At 41.9% G+C, this 16,386-nt stretch overlaps 1 protein-coding gene and 1 long non-coding RNA gene across 3 annotated transcripts in view; one reads left to right on the forward strand and one right to left on the reverse strand.

Moving 5' to 3' along the window:
• The window catches only part of RFX3 (regulatory factor X3), a 162,766-nt gene that overhangs the window by 54,469 nt on the left and 91,911 nt on the right, over positions 1-16,386 (forward strand). The gene's annotated exons all lie outside the window — the stretch shown is intronic.
• Positions 1-16,386, reverse strand: part of LOC120407878 — a 70,293-nt gene that overhangs the window by 46,099 nt on the left and 7,808 nt on the right. The window contains exons 2-3 of one of the 2 annotated variants that reach the window (XR_005600297.1): positions 9,933-10,051; positions 8,680-8,874 (exon numbers count right to left, since the gene is read on the reverse strand). This is a non-coding gene — a long non-coding RNA (uncharacterized LOC120407878). The remainder of the gene's footprint in view (positions 1-8,679; positions 8,875-9,932; positions 10,052-16,386) is intronic. The other variant, XR_005600296.1, reaches the window with a different exon arrangement.

The raw sequence follows: 16,386 nt of genomic DNA on the forward strand, positions 1-16,386 counted from the left end.
TCATAAATTAATCCCTCTAGCTCTATCATCAATTGTGTAGCTTTTTCATACTTATTCCAATTTTTTTTCTATTAATGTGGTGTCCGGAACACAACACGATAATGTAGGTGTGGTTGCAATGGACTCTTATCTGCCTGCTCCGATGTGATGCCTTAGTGTATGCAGGCATCTGAAAATCACATTGGTCTATTTTTTGCAGCTATGTAGCAATACGCGAGTTTGTATATTTTGCAGGCCACTATCAACCTTGGTTCTTCTTTTCGTAATTATTCCTATGGGTGCTTCACTTTAGGTGTGCATGTGCACCTCAGGTGAGAGATTTTTGGTAGCGGTATCTGCATGGTCTGTGCTACCTGTGCTCTGTACACCCCCTTGCTCTGATCTGAGGGCAGGGCAGACCTGCTTTCTCAGCTGCCCATTGCCTGAAAGGGAACTCTGGAGTGTCCATGGATTAGTGTACCCCTAGTCTTAGCCAGCTGTCCGTGCCTAAATCTTTTAATAAAAAATATTTTACTTTTGAACTTACCTGCACACTTTTGTGTGTGTGTTTTTTTGTTGTTTTTTTTTAAATAAGGTCCCCTCATTTTTTTTGAGGTCAGGCTTCCCACCTCACTTAGAGCTTTTTCCTTTGTTTGAGGTGTGTTTTTTTTTCTTGATGATTATGCCCCAAACCCTTGGTCTTAAATGCTGCCTGACCCATAGAAGGTATTTACCCCCCAACAACATTCATTCAAGTTGTCTCCAATATCTGGGGGAGATAAATATCCCATCAATGTGCAAGATCTGCATTGGATTTGGAAGCAAATCCAGGAAACTGAAGGAGGACAGACTTAAGCTGCTCCTCATGGAGCATTCTATGAGAGCTCCTCCAACTTGGGGCCTGACTGCCCTGTCTGTTCAGCAGCTTTGACTAGTCTAGAGCACGCCTTCAACTTCCATCGCTCCACTGTAGGGGGCAAGAAACATGGGGCATCTCCAGAGAGTAGCTCAGAGTCCTGAAAAAAGATGAGACATAAGCCTCCTGATAGAGAGGCTTTGAAGAAAAGGGATTAATCGCCTCAGAAATCTGTAAGCAAGGAGACATTGTATCCTGGTATGGATATAGTTGAGGCTCCAAGACCCTCCTGTACTGAGCTTCCTGCACTGACTAAAAAGACTTTTAGTGCTCCTTGCTCTGAAAAGTCTCTTGGTGTTCAGCGTCATCCGGTACTTATGGTAATATATGGCACTGAACCAACCATGCATAAGGGCCCCATCACCTCAAAGAGATCAGTACTGACACCAGCTCCCCTGCTTCCTGCCACTCCACTAGAGTACAAACACACAAGACATTCTATTCATGCCCCTACTCATGTAGTTTTTAGTTAGCGATAAGAGGTTTGGTTTAGGTTTTTTGATTGTTTCTGTTTAGAATTCCACTTGGGAGCTTATTTTCATTTTTTTCTTTATGGGAGGTACTTGCTAGCAGTCTGTGCACCATGACTGACCATAAATCCATGTGATTCAAACATCGCCTGTCTTGAGAAGCAGTCATGCTGCTGAATGAAGTTCAGACAGGATGTTTCTCCTTGACTGGTGTGACATTTGGAGAGCATTCTTGAGGATACCTCAGAGCTAGAGAATCTCATCTCACAGCATTTCTTTGAACAGTCGATATGTCCACATTTGGACTCTGGCCTTTCAGCTTTGGAAACTAAAAAGGATGAATGGTCTTCCAGGACGGCTCCTGCAGCTTTATCTTCTTAGACCATTGAAATAGCCATCAAGTCTTCTGCCTTGAGAAAGTTATCAGGAGACAGAGGTAACAGGAAGGAGAAGAGGCACAGATCACGCTCTCCAAGTGTGGTATCTAGGCCTCAGAAAACTTCGAGGCTTTTTGATGTAAATAGTGCCTCTAAACTTAAAAAAAAAAAAAAAAAGGGGGCGGGGGTCTTGAGCACCCATCCTGGTCCTGCTTGGGCTGACTGGGACTTGGACTTATCTCATATTTTACTCAGTACCATATCGGCCATTTTGGGATCTCATGACCAAGCCTCCTGCACTGACTACCCTGGTACTGGCAACATTAGTACTGATGACTGGTGTATTTTGATGCTGCCAAGATCGTATATTGTGTCACCACCTGCTCTCATGCCTGTTCCCTTTGTATTGCTTCCATCTTAAACTGTTTTGGCACCAAGACCATATCTTGCTACCAAATAACTTATCATTTCATCAGTACCAGACTCTCTGCTTCTTGCTTCCACAAAACTATTCCTGTTGGCACCACCTTTAGTTCTAGGTCTAGTACCATCTACTGCACTGGTATTAACTAAAGTATATCCCATGCAAATTCCCACTACACCAGTGGGAACAGCACTGCCATTCACTGAGGAGGTATTCATTTACCTCATAAGCTTTGTGGGACAGTGGAGAGCCTTCTACAAGATCCTAGTTGTCTGGGCTTTCTGGAAAGCATCTAAGAGAGGCTCCCATTATTATTATGGAAGGAGCTCATAAAGGCACCCTGACCACTGGTATCCACTTCCTTGGCCTTTAGCATCTTATACATTCCAGTTTACCTGGGATTTCTGGATGCCTTGGGGATAACCTCAGCATTGAAGACCTGTCTCAACTACCTGTACAAGACTCAGATCTCTGTTTCCTGAACAACTGAAAATGGAGTTATATCCCCCACAACAGCCAGAACCATCTCAGGAGGTTTCTCCTCTAGACGAAACTTGCAGGAGACAGAACTTTCCATCTCTGCGCAATGTTTTCATCCCAAGATGAAGCAATGGTTCCAGAAATTTCAACATCTACTCCTGATGATTACAAGGTTTTTCAGGAGTTAATGAGGACAGTCGCCTTGACACTCAGGATCCCCATGGATGAAGTTCAGGACAGGCCACATAGATTATTGGACATCTTGCACACTTGGTACTAGGATGTCTAGCTCTCTTTTAGATTTTGCTAAAATATTGTGGCAGATACCAGCTTCACTGGGTCGCACTTTGAAATGTGCAGACAGACATTACTGGGTACTATCCTCTGGGTCTGTGTAATCTTATACTTACTCAGTACTGGTATCTCTTGTAGCTACAACTGCAAATGAGATCTTGCCAGACTCAGCTAGGATCTACTCTAAGCATAAGGAACCTAAAAGATTAGACTTTTTTGGCAGAAAATGTTATTCCATTTCTAGGCTGCAGTTGGGGATTTCTAATTACTGAGCGGTATTAGCCAGGTATGATTTCATATACTGTAATACAAAGCAAAAAATTATTTATAAACTCTAAAGAGGAGTTTCCATCCATCTTAAAGGGCAGCTGGTAGTGAAAACATAATTGCAGATTGCGCTGTAAGCAGCTGATATGGCATCTAAATCGATGGCAACAGCTATACTAATGCACAGATATTCTTGGTTCTCCTTCTGTGATATCCCTAGAGAATTACAAATGACTATTGAGGACTTGCCCTTTGAGAGTTGTAATTTATTCCATGATCTTCTAGGGCAATGCTCATTCAGTATACACACCAGCCCCAAAATGCAAACACTTCAAATGTACCAAAAGCAGCCTGTGTGTCATCAGTTCAGGTTCACACAATTCCTCAGGGAGCTGCAAAAATTCTCTGGAAGAAGCCCATCATTAACTGACATATCATTGCCCCTGCCTCCCTCATCTTCCAGGCAACAAAATTGACTCAGTGCCTGGAAGCAGTTTACCAGTTACTTCAGATATTTCTAACCTATCTCCTCCCATTGAGGATGGACTGTCTCACTTACACGACTTCTGGATTACAATAATAGACCAAAGATACAAGAGTTTGTGTAGTGGGTTATACAATGCAATATCACTCCCTATTCCACCCTCTGTCTTCACTCCTCCCCCACCCCCCAGTTCAGGAGCACCTTTCACAACAGCAGATTCGAACAGGGAGTACAATCACTTCTAGCTCCCAGTGCAAAAATAGTGGAGGAACCACACCACCAGAAAAGGAAAGGAATTTACTTGAGGTATTTCCTTATCCCCAAGAAAAAGAGAGGACTTTAGCCTATCCTAGATCTCAGGGCACTGACCATTTACATCAAAAGGGGCAAGTTCAGAATGGAATTTAGCAATAATCATCCCGACCCTACACCTGAAAGACTGGTACACTGCTCTTGATCTCCAGAATGTGTATTTTCATATTGCAATCCATCCGACATAAAAATGACTTTGCAAATGAGCTCAGGGAGGTCATATCATGCATAGGGGGTTGCATGAAAGAAGGTACAGAGGTGATTCTGTGAAATGTGACAAATAACCAGACATAGGTGGGAGATGTGGCAGAGCCCAGCGGACATAGGCAATACAAACCTTGACAAGGGAGGATAACCAATGAAGGAGTTATGTAGAACTTTGAAGGTGATAGCAAGAAGCTTAAATTTGATATGCTATCATATGGGCAGGGGCGGCTCTAGGCACCAGCAAAACAAGCTGGTGCCTAGGGCGGCAAAATCTAGGGGGCGGCAAAAGGCTGGGGCCCCAGCTCATCCTGCCGCTGCGAGCCGAGGAGCGGCCCGTCCCCTGCAGTGGTGGGGGGGGGGCGGCAGGCTGGGCCGGCGGACCTGCCGCAGTCATGCCTGCGGGAGGTCCACTGGAGCCCCGGGACGACTGGACCTGCCGCAGGCATGACTGTGGAGGGGGCGCTCGTCCCGCGGCTCGGCTGGACCTCCTGCAGGCATGACTGCGGCAGCTCAAGCGGAGCTGCCGGAACCGCGAACCGTCCGCAGCCGCGGGAGGTCCAGCCGAGCCACGCGGGACCAGCGGTCCCTCTGCAGTCATGCCCGCGGGAGGTCCGCTGCTCCTGCGGCTCCGGGGCGCCTCCCGCGCATGATTGCTTGGGGCGGCCAAAAAGGTAGAGCCGCCCCTGCATATGGGATGCCAATGGAGGAATTTAAAAAGGGGAGTTACATGATTAACTTGATTGACAAGGAAGATGAGTTTAGCGGCAGCATTTTGTATAGACTAAAGGAAGGCAATGTGTGTGTTTGGGAGGCCAGAGCCTGGGAAGTTGCAGTAATTCAGACAGGATGAAAAGACAATGTGAATAAGAGATTTTGCGGTGTTGGGAAACAGAAAAGAACAGATTCTGGAGCTGTTGAGAAAGAAGTGGCAGAATTTAGGAATGATGTGGATGTGTGAGCAGATGAGGAGGAGGAGTCAAAATGTGAATGTAAATGTGAACAGGAGACTGTGAAGGATCATAGACCGAGAATCTAAGTGGGGCAGCTGCATATCCAGTATAGATAGGAGGGAGAGAACAGATGCGTCCCACATACTATGAATTGAGAGGATAAGTGGAGTCCTCTTTGAACAGTGAATCAAGAGGCCTGTGTGTGTGAGAGAGCGATAGAGAGTGGGGTTAAGGTTGAAAATTGACCTCACGCGCACTTCAGGAGCTGGCATCTTTTTCCTAAAGATGAAAGTAATGAGAAGACATGCAAAAATAAATGTAATGATTTTAAGCTATTCTTGTGATTGTGTGTGTGTGTGTGTGTGTGTGTGTGTGTGTGTGTGTGTGTGTGTGTGTGTGTGTGTGTGTGTGTGTGTGTGTGTGTGTGTGTGAGAGATGGGGTGTACAGGCCCCATGCTGGCCTGGCAAACAAATGGTTAAGGGGAGGAACTACCAGCCAGTACTGATTGGTAACCTCACAACAGCTCGGAGAATAAAAGAGCTGAGAAGCAGAGGTATAGGGTGGCTGCCAGAGGAGCAAGCAGGCTGGAGAAGGAAACTCATGCCAGCAAGCTGCTGAGTAGCTGCCCAGAGACATTACCGAGAGAAGGCACAATCAGATCTACAGGCTGGAGAAGCCTACAGAAATTTGAGTTACCCTACAGACCACTCAGAGACTTAAAAACCAAAGGGGTTTCCAGATCCTTTGACTACCAGGACCAGCTGACTTTGCCAAGTATAAAAGGAAAATCCACACACCCCAGCGGGACTGAAACTAGCACCCTTCATAGCCCAGAATGGAACTGCCATAGAGACTCAGGCAAGAGGAGCTGACTGACCACCCCACCAAATTGGGGTGGTCAGTCAGTGTTGCAAACTCAGTGCAACACTCCATCTGACCAAACGGGGTGCTGTTGCACCAGCACACCTGCTCACAGAGTGCTCTTATTAATTTTGAAGTCCTGGTGTTGGCAATACTGGCTACAGGAGGAAAAAGATGGAGGTTAAAGATGGACTGTCATGAGCTTATCCATGAACACAGATATCCCTCCATGCACAGACACAGGGAGATGATGTCCCCTATGCAGTTATCCTAGATGCTATTTACTAAGAGTTTGCTGCACTTAGTTTTATTTCAGATATAAATTCAAATATACAAGGATTTTTTTTCTGTGTTGATAAATGAAAACAATTTTCAGACATCCTGGATATATACAAATTAAACAGAATATTCACTTTGTGGCAATTAGGCTAAAGATAAACCAGTGAATCTATATTTGGTTCATTAAGTATGTATATGATATGGCGATTTTTAAAGAGAATTGCTATTTTCTAATAAAACTAATGCATCTTTGAATTTTATTAGAAAATAAAGTAATACATCACGTGTGCTATGTTTGAGTAAGCAGAAACTTCTGTATATTTACATTTATGGTGATATAAATAACTTCTTTTTAGTGAATGATAGTGTTTTAGATTAGGGTTTTTTAAATTAAAACTGATTACAGCATTTCATTTGTCTAGCAAACTATTATCTTCCCACATTTCTATAGTATTTACATCATTCTTAAATGACATCTCATGCTTGTGTTGCTTAGTGTTTGTTTTTATAGTGTAGTGATGTGTCCTTGCAAAATGTATTCTGTTTTTTTCCTGGAGAAATACTGTTTCTCTGAAGGAGAGGGAGATAGTTAAATAAAAAGGTGAAACTGACAGCCCTTTTCCTGAAGCTGTATTAAAGTGTCCTTTACACTGAGCAGACAGCAAATTTGTATCTCATTTTCTCAGATATTATACATCCTTTCTTTGCACAGAGCCAAAATAAACATGACTCTTTTTTAAATGTCCTATTCAGGGCTCCTGAGTCAGACAAAACTTACGTTGTCACCAGTAGAAATACAGGATTCCCTCATGGCGGCCAAGAGAGGTGGTGTCGGCAGCCAAACTGCATGCATTATGGGGGAGGGGGAAGCCTGCCCAGGATTCAGCATAGTAGATGGGAGTTGAAAGGCACCTACCATACCCTGCATTAATGAGGAGGCAGGATAGGAAACAGCAATGCCTTTCCTGTCAGCTTTCCTTCCACCTCACCACCTTTTCATCTATGAGGGAATAAACATCTTCCTGGAAACCCAGGCTAAGAGGCCAGGAACCCTTCTTTTATTTATTTATTTATTTATTTAAGTCTGCTGTGGGGTAGAATTGTCCCTAGACACTTACACCCCGCGCCACCCCCGTCTCTCAAAAAAGTCAGGACTGGGAGGTTGACAGGGAACTGGGGAAAGAAGGGAGGCAAGCAAATGGACTGTGTATATGTCCTGCTGATTAAACCTGAACTTTGAGGGAGGCCTTTGTGTCTTATATTTAATTATTATAAACACTGATTGAAACTTAACTGAAGGAAATACATAGATTCATCCTAAAGCAATCCACAGGTGGGTCAATAACGTCATGAAAATGGCAACAAAAATATTATCTGCATGGTGGACAACCATTTGACATTCTTCACTCAGACAAGATAACATTATCTTACTTGCTTTGCATCTGCTTACTTGAGACTCCCTTTTTTTCCTGGGTAATACAACTGCAGTTATAATTAGCAGACGTGTTCAAGCTGGATCTCTCCCGGAAGCTGCTTTTGTGTAGTTTTGTCCATGAAGGTCCCTCAAAATTGATTTGAAATAGTCCTTATTGGTTTACCTTCAGGGCATACTACAAATGTCATATGTATGTGTAGATTTTGGGCTCAACTGAGTTTCATGGGGAGGTTAGAGTATTTTTTTAAATTATTAATCTGTTTATAAAGATTGGGGGCACTATTGTACTGTACAACATAAAATAAGACAGCCCATGCCCATGTATGTGGGTTAGGATATGTTACTGAGCATCATTTTGGTTTTGGATGGGCAGGAATTCTATTTCATGAAAGAATTCAAAGTTTTGAAATTAATTTTTCCCCACTGGAATAAAACTGAGACCATCAGAAATTTTTCATGAACTAATAAGAAAAAGAACTAATAGCCCAGTGGTAAGAACCCTTACCTTAGAAGTGGGAGATCCATGTTCAAGTCCTTATTCTGCCTGATTTGGTGCAGGGACTTGAACTTTGGTTTCACACATCTTAGGTGGGTGCTGTAAACATTAGGATATTAGCTATTCTGAGTTGGATCTCAGTCTCTTGTTTTCTCTCTAGTTGTGCTCATCCTGATCTTACTAATGAAACTTTAATCAAAACAGATACTTTCTGCTAAAAGTTACAGTTCTGACATATTGGCATTTTCCACCCCCCCCCCCAAAAAAAAGCTGTGTCAAAAAGTTTCTGAACAGTTCTCATTTTTATTTTTAAAAGTTATCAAATCATCAAGAGCCTAGAATAGTTTCTTCTTTATATCTAAATCTAAAATGTCAGGACATGAACCAAATTAAAAAAAGTCATGATGTCAAAAATATCCTGGGGTGAAAGTAACATTAAGCACTTACCGGTACGGGGGCCAACTCCTGCCCCCAGAAGGGGCGGGGTCTCGGGTGGAAGGGGCAGGGCTGGGGGGTCAGGCTACCTGGGGAGGCTTCTCCCTCAGCCAGTCCCCTTGCTACAAGCTAGAGGGGAGCCCGTGCAGCTCCTGCTGAGTGGGAGGGTCGAGGGGACGCGGATCCTAGCCACGTTGGGCAGCCTGGCTGGAGGAGAGGGAGAGAAACAACAAACAAATGTGACAATGAGTTTTCCCTTTCCAAGCTTTTATTAGCTTGGAGTTTATTGAGTTTGAACTCTTTGTTATGCAGCCAAAAGAGGTGAAAGTAAGCCAGTACTGAATGCTCCACTTATTTATCGGTACACTACTGCTCCTTTTTTTACCGGTACTCCTTACTGCCTTACTTTCACCTCTGGTCTTTTGCCACGGCAGCGCTTTAAGGAGTGTCCTTAAAGTGCTGCCACGGTAGCGCTTTAATGTCGGCTGCGTATGTTCCGATACCGGTGGCCACTTCTTACCAGTACCGGCCTACTTTCACCCCTGAAAATATCCCATGCTATCCTGATACAAGGGGTGTTGTTCAGCCAGCAACTTCTCTATCATCCTCCTTAAAGGAAGATCAAAGACAGAGTCATATCTGGATAGCTCGAAAGTATTAGTTGATGTTTCTGAAGCATAGGTTAAATTCTGACATATTTCAGCTGGAGTAGCACTGTGCCTTAACTGAAGGGGTAATTGACAGTAGATCCTAAATTCTGAGCTTTCATAGATACTAGAAAGTCACCTATTTTGGTGCTTATGGCTGAGCTGGCGGAAGAGGCAGGAATGCAGTTTCTATCGCTATACCTGTACCAGTTTTACAGCATAGTGCTGTCATTATTCACTTCCTCCAGTAACCCTAACCTTAAACCTTAACCCTACTTCTTGCCTTGGTCATCTCTCCCCTTGCCAGTGCACCACATTGGTATTGTTTAGATGATCTAAAACAGTTTTGACTGAGCAAAGATAAATGATCTTGTCTGAGCCAGGCACAGAGTGGGTGGAGCCAAAATGCAAATCTCCAGCCTCACTCCTATTCAGCCAATATAGCTCTTGATCTGAAGCAGCCCCCACTATTCTAGTCTGAAATTCCTGTGCCCTCCCAAATCTGTCAAACTACTTCAGCCCCAACCTGCTGTTTAATTTACTGACTCATTTCAACCAATGATACTTAAGTATGCAAATAAACTAGAGGGAGAGGGAGTGATAACTTGTCTGAGTTACCTCTGATGTCAGAATGCGCTGCCTGCAGCACTAAGTATAGATATCAGACTTTTCCATTGTTCCTTTTCAATTGTCACCAAAATCAATAGGGTTCTTCTCATTGATGCTTACAATATTCTCTGAAATCATGGAATTGATTGGACTCAGTCTTTAAAAGTTATCGCATTAGAAACAAGTGCCATCAAGAATGTTCAAGTTTTACTGAAACAGCACAACTATTGTAACAGTTCTTTTTAGTAGGACACCATATTTAAACTCTGAAATATAAAATGTGTCTTCCAGCAAAATATTTATGCACAAGACCTTTTCTAATGTATTTCTCAGACATTCCCACTAGAATTCTTAGCAATCCAATTTAGCACCTTCTGGTTTGCAAAGAAAAAACAAGAATAAGCAAAGGTTTAAAAAATTGTAATTTAAAATGTGAAATTCCATTATTACTTAGCTATTTCTTTGCATTCTAGATAAACATGCCTTATCTTAAATTTTAATATAGAAAATAAGTGATAAAAGAAATCCAAAATCACTGGTTTGATTTCTGAAAATTCTTTTTTGTTATTATTTTATATAGTGTCAACAGTGGGCTAGTGATGGACAAGAAGACAAAGTTCATTGCCCTAAAGTTATTGTGAATATATTTTCCCAGAAGAGTTAAAGTTGTTGAAATCAGATAACATTTCAATTCACTACGAAAAGCACTTGAAGAGCAGTTCTTCTCTGAAAAGTAACCTGTAAAACTGGCATTGTGGGAGTTCCACGTTTGTCCATCAATAACTTCATATTAAATTTCTGCCATTTTCACACACTTTTTCCCCCTAACTGCCAGCCCTGCAAGTTCAGCCTGGGCTCTAAAAGTCAGTCTGCACGTTTTCTGAGTTGTACATCTTCATCAGTGATAAGATTCTGCAACTGGGTCTTTATCATGACATTAAAAACATGGCCGAATGGCTGTTAAAGTTCACGTAATACATAAAAGCAAAGGGTGAGTTCTAAAGTTCTGGATAAGCCTACAAAGTGGGGTGGACTAGCTTTCCCTAATTTGTCTTATTATCATGCGTCACAATTAAAAGATGTGATCAACTGGGTTAACAATAGACCAGTGATTCTCAAACTTTTGTACCGGTGACCCCTTTCACATAGCAAGCCTCTGAGTGCGACCCCCTCATAAATTAAAAACACTTTTAAATATATTTAACACCATTATAAATGCTGGATGCAAAGTGGGGTTTGGAGTGGAGGCTGACAGCTCATGACCCCTCATGTAATAACCTCACGACCTCCTGAGGGGTCCTGACTCCTAGTTTGAGAACCCCTGTAATAGACAGTCCAAACACTAGGTAAAACTTGAACAAGACTGGAACCCCAGATGTTCATAGCTATTCATAGTAATTGTTGGTTTAAGATGAAATTTAGGTAACCAGAAATAATAATAAAGAAAATCACCTATTCATCCAGATTACCTTAACAGCTTTGAATAAATTTTCTAAACTCCTGTTGGTCAGGCTCTTTCCCTTAGCTACTTTCATTAATAGTCAGGAATTTATCTCTTTTAACTGTCAAAGTGACTATTTGTTGTGGGTAAGAACTGAGATTAATCAATTGGGAGAGCTGTTCCTAATTTGAAATCACAGTGTAACAGGTCTTCCACTTACTGAGTGCCATCTCCTGGCCAGAGCTCCCCCTAGAGTGCCCTTCCTCAGCTTTCTCACTCCTGGGCCCTTTATGAGCTTTACACAGCCCTTCTTATGTGTAGAACCATTCGTCACTTGTGGCTGGTTTAATGACCACAAACAGTTCCACATAGTACTTAATGTCTCAAAAATAAAGTTCAGCAATGCAACCCAGGAGTTCACAGCTATTTCTGGCTCTTATGCCACCCATACAGAGCTCTTCTTGCCAGCATCTGTTCTTCACAGGGTTACCACTCATAGCCATTTCTTTCTGGAGCTCAGCCTTCAGGCTCTAGCTTCCTTCTACTATCTTCTCCCTTATTCTGAGTGAGAAGGCTATCTATATGCTGCCCTCCTCTAGAGAGCGCTTCTAAATTGGCTGGAAGAGAAGAGAGCCTTTCCTCACCCTACAGTACAGTGCTCCTGGTCCTAGTCTCCTAAAGGTATGGTGTCCTGTCCTCTGCCACCCAATCCATCTACTAATTCCTCAGGACTGCTTCCTCTCTTCAAAGCCGTTTCCTGGGTCTTTGTTTCAGCTTCCTGGAAATGGGGTCGTCTGGCCCCATCTATTCTTAAAGGGCCAGTATATCCCAGTACATGTACCAAGAGATATGTAATAATATAAAAATCCTGTGTTTTTAATATTTACAAATGAAATAGTTTTTTGTGAAATTTGGATACGAGTTGGCCCTATCTAGACCTTTAACTACATTTGAGGAGTTTACAACAGTTTTTGACTGTGTCAAAAGCCTTTCTAACATTCAGATATATCACAGCTATTGCTTCTCCCTTATTCACAAGACTTCTTACCCTGTCAAAGGATATTAGGTTGGTTTGACATGCTTTGTTCTTGAAAAATCCATGTTGATTATTACTTATCACCTTATCTTTCTTACAAATCAATGTTTTTATTTGCTTCATTATCTTTCTGGGTATCAAAGTTCAGCTGACTGGTCTATAATTTCCTGGGTTGTGCTTATTCCCTTTTTTGTACATAGGTACTATATTTGCCTTTTTCCAGTCCTCTGGGATCTCTCCCATCCTCCAGTTCTCTGAGATAATTGCTAATCACTCAGACATCTTTTCAGCCAGTTCCTTAAGTATTCTAGGATGTATTTCATCAGGCCCTGCTGTCTTGAAGACATTTAATTTGTCTAAGTAATTCTCAACTTGTTCTTTCCCTATTTTAGCCTCAGATCTTACCCCATTTATACTGATGTTCTCTATGTTAGTCATCTGATCACTGCTAACCTTTTTGGTGAAAGCTGAAACAAAAAAAGCATTTAACACTTTGGCCATGGCTGCCTTTTCATAGAATCAAATAAATGTTGGGCTGGAAGGGACCTTGAGAAGTCATCAAGTCCAGCCCCCTGCACTGTGGCAGGACTAAGTAAAGCTAGACCATCCCTGACTGGTGTTTGTCCAAATTGTTTTTAAAGCTTCCAATGATGGGGACTCTACGACCTCCCTTGGAAGCCTATTATAGAGTTTAACGACCCTTATAGTTAGATTTTCCTAATATCTAACCTAAATCTCCCTTGCTGCAGATTAAGCCCATTACTTCTTGTCCTACCTTCAGTGGACATGGAGACCAACTGATCACTGTCCTCTTTATAACAACCCTTAACATATTTGAAGGTTGATATCAGGTCCCCCCTCAATCTTCTTTTCTCAAGACTAAACATGCCCAGTTATTTTAACCTTTCCCCATAGGTCAGGTTTTCTAAACCTTTTAACATTTTTGTTGCTCTCCTCTGGACTCTTTCCAATTTGTCCACATCTTTCCTAAATTGTGGTGTCCAGAATTGGACGTAGTAGTCCAGCAGGGGCTCACCAATGCTGAGTAGAGTGGGACAATTACTTCCTGTGTCTTACATACAATACTCCTGTTAATACACCCCAGAATTGTATTAGCCTTTTTTGCAACTGCATCACATTGACGATGCATATTCAGTTTGTCATCCACTTCAAGAGCCAGATCCTTTTCAGCAGTACTAGCACCTAGACAGTTATTTCCATTTTGTAGTTGTGCATTTGATTTTTCCTTCTTAAATGAAGTACTTCACATTTTACTTTATTGAATTCCATCTTGTTCAATTCAGATGAATTCTCTAATTTGTCAAGCTCATTTTGAATTTTAAACCTATCTTCCAAAGTGCTTGCAGCCCTCCCAGTTTGGTGTCATCTGCAAATTTTATAAGCATACTCTCCATTATTGCAGTAATTAATGAAAATATTGAATAGTACTGGACCCAGGACTAAACCCTGTGTGGTCCCACTAGATATGCCCTCCCAATTTGACAACAAACCATTGCTAACTACTCTTTGAGTGCGGTCTTTCAACCGGTTGTGCACCCATCTTATAGTAATTTCATCTAGACCACATGACCCTAGTTTGCTTATGAGAATGTCCTGAGACCCTGTTTCTGTTTTCTGCTATTTTCTTTCCCTTATTGAATAGTGGTCGTATCCTGTCTTTGGACTTCCTTTTGCTTCTAAAGTATTTTTAAAATGTTTTCTTGTTACCCTTCATGTCTCTAGCTAGCTTAATCTTGTGTGCCTTGGCCTTTCTAATTTTGCCCCTACCTGCTTGTGTTGTTCATTTATATTCATCCTTCTTAATTTGACCTAGTTTCCACTTTTTGTATGACTCTATTTTGAGTTTCAGGTCATTGAAGATTGCCTGAGTAAGCCAGGATGGTCTCTTACCATGCTTCCTATCTTTTCTATGCATTGGTATAGTTTGCTCTTGTGCCTTTAATGATGTCTCTCTAAAAAGCTGCCAACTCTCCTGAACTTTTTTCCCTTAAATGTGTTTCCCATGGGATCTTACCTATCAATTCGCTGAGTTTGGTAGTTTCTTTGAAGATAGGACAGCCTTAACTTACACACTTAGTGGGGGGAGGGATAGCTCAGTGGTTTGAGCATTGGCCTGCTAAACCCAGGGTTGTGAGTTCAATCCTTGAGGAGGCCACTTAGGGATCTGGGGCAAAAATTGGTCATGCTAGTGAAGGCAGGGGGCTGGACTCAATGACCTTTCAAGGTCCCTTCCAGTTCTAGGAGATTGGTATATCTCCTTTTAGTGTGTTTGTGTGTTAACATGCCTGTAAATGTTGGGTTTTCTTAGGAATTTATGGGTTTTTTTTCAGGTCTGTATCCTATCTTCTTTTTCTGTTTTTTTCCTGTTTGTATATAACCCTTTCCTAGTATTAAGACTGCTATAAATTTTAACTTTTAGTATCTGTTTTCTAATATGTAATGGAGACTTTTTTTATTTGAACAACAGTAGTACTATAGAGAAGGATGAAATAAAGTATAATGTGGTCTTTGAAGGACACCTCTCAATAGTAATGAGGGCTCCAGAGAGATGCCTTTAGAACTAGTAAACATAAACACTACAAATGAAGGTTAATAAGACGGCACAAAAAAACTAATTTATTTTGTTCTCCTTTGAAAAGATTCACAAAATTGAATTGTGCAGTTGATCACACAGGGAATAAAAGTCATTAAATGTCTGTTTAGAGAGAGAGAAAGAGCTTGGTCTTGCACAGTAGAGATGTGAAGTTTTGTGTATATATAAGTGCAAGATAAAATGATGAGTAGAACAGGGAGCACATTGGACCCAATCTGGCAACAATGTGTGATGCAAAGGGCTGCCAAATTATTCTTGCTTAATAGTGGAAATAAGGCTAAAAAAGAGAGGATGTAGCTAAGTGCTACAGAAGTATGCTAAGGAATTTGCTTAATTCCATGTTTCCTCAAACATGTCCATTTTCCACTCATATCCCTCCCCAATTTAATTTTGCACTGTTAAGTATAAGGGAGCAAATATAGAAGGGATTGGCACTAGCCCCTACTTCATGCCTTATATTACACAAGCAATTAGAGGAGCTGAGTTAAAATAGATCATGTAATCTATCTAGAGAGAAACATCCATCCACCAACATTTGAACAAATCTTCATATTCATCTCAGAGCACAGCCATAGCATGCAGAAAGGATCGTGAGGCTGTATCATTGAGACAGAGATGCACACTTCTATTAATCAAAATTGGGACCTAGTATAAAACCATGTGCAAAACGTAATCATGAACTGATATCAGTCGTTTACATGAATGAATATGGACTAAGAATATTGCAGTGTGTTGTTTCTGTGATGCCTACCAAAAGCAATCCAGACTAAGGGGCAGGCCGGGGGGGGGGGGGGGGGGTAGAGATAGCTCAGTGGTTTGAGCATTGGCCTGCTAAACCCTGAGTTGTGAGTTTAATCTTTGAGGGGGCCATTTAGGGAACTGGGGTAAAAATCTGTCTGGGGATTGGTCCTGCTTTGAGCAGGGGGTTGGACTAGATGACATCCTGAGGTCCCTTCCAACCCTGATATTCTATGATTCTAATGAAGATACTAAGAATGATTCTGAAATCTGAGAAGGAAAAAAAATGTATATGCAGCTTTATTTATAGGCATGGCAGTTGATATTTTTTAAACTGTTTATAAATAAGAACATAAGAGTTGCCTTACTGGGTCAGAACAAAGGTCCATCTAGCCCAGTATCCTGTCTTCCAACAGTGGCCAATGCCAGGTGCCCCAGAGGGAATGAATAGAACAGGTAATCATCAAGTGATCCATCCCCTGTCGCCCATTCCCAGCTTCTGGCAAACAGAGGCTAGGGACACCATCCCAGCTAATAGCCATTGATGAATCTATCGTCCATTAACTTATCTAGTTCTTTTTTGAACCCTGTTATAGTCTTGGTCTTCACAACAGTCTCTGGCAAAGAGTTCCAC

Source organism: Mauremys reevesii, linkage group 6, assembly GCF_016161935.1.
Source record: "Mauremys reevesii isolate NIE-2019 linkage group 6, ASM1616193v1, whole genome shotgun sequence".
Taxonomy (NCBI): domain Eukaryota; kingdom Metazoa; phylum Chordata; order Testudines; family Geoemydidae; genus Mauremys; species Mauremys reevesii.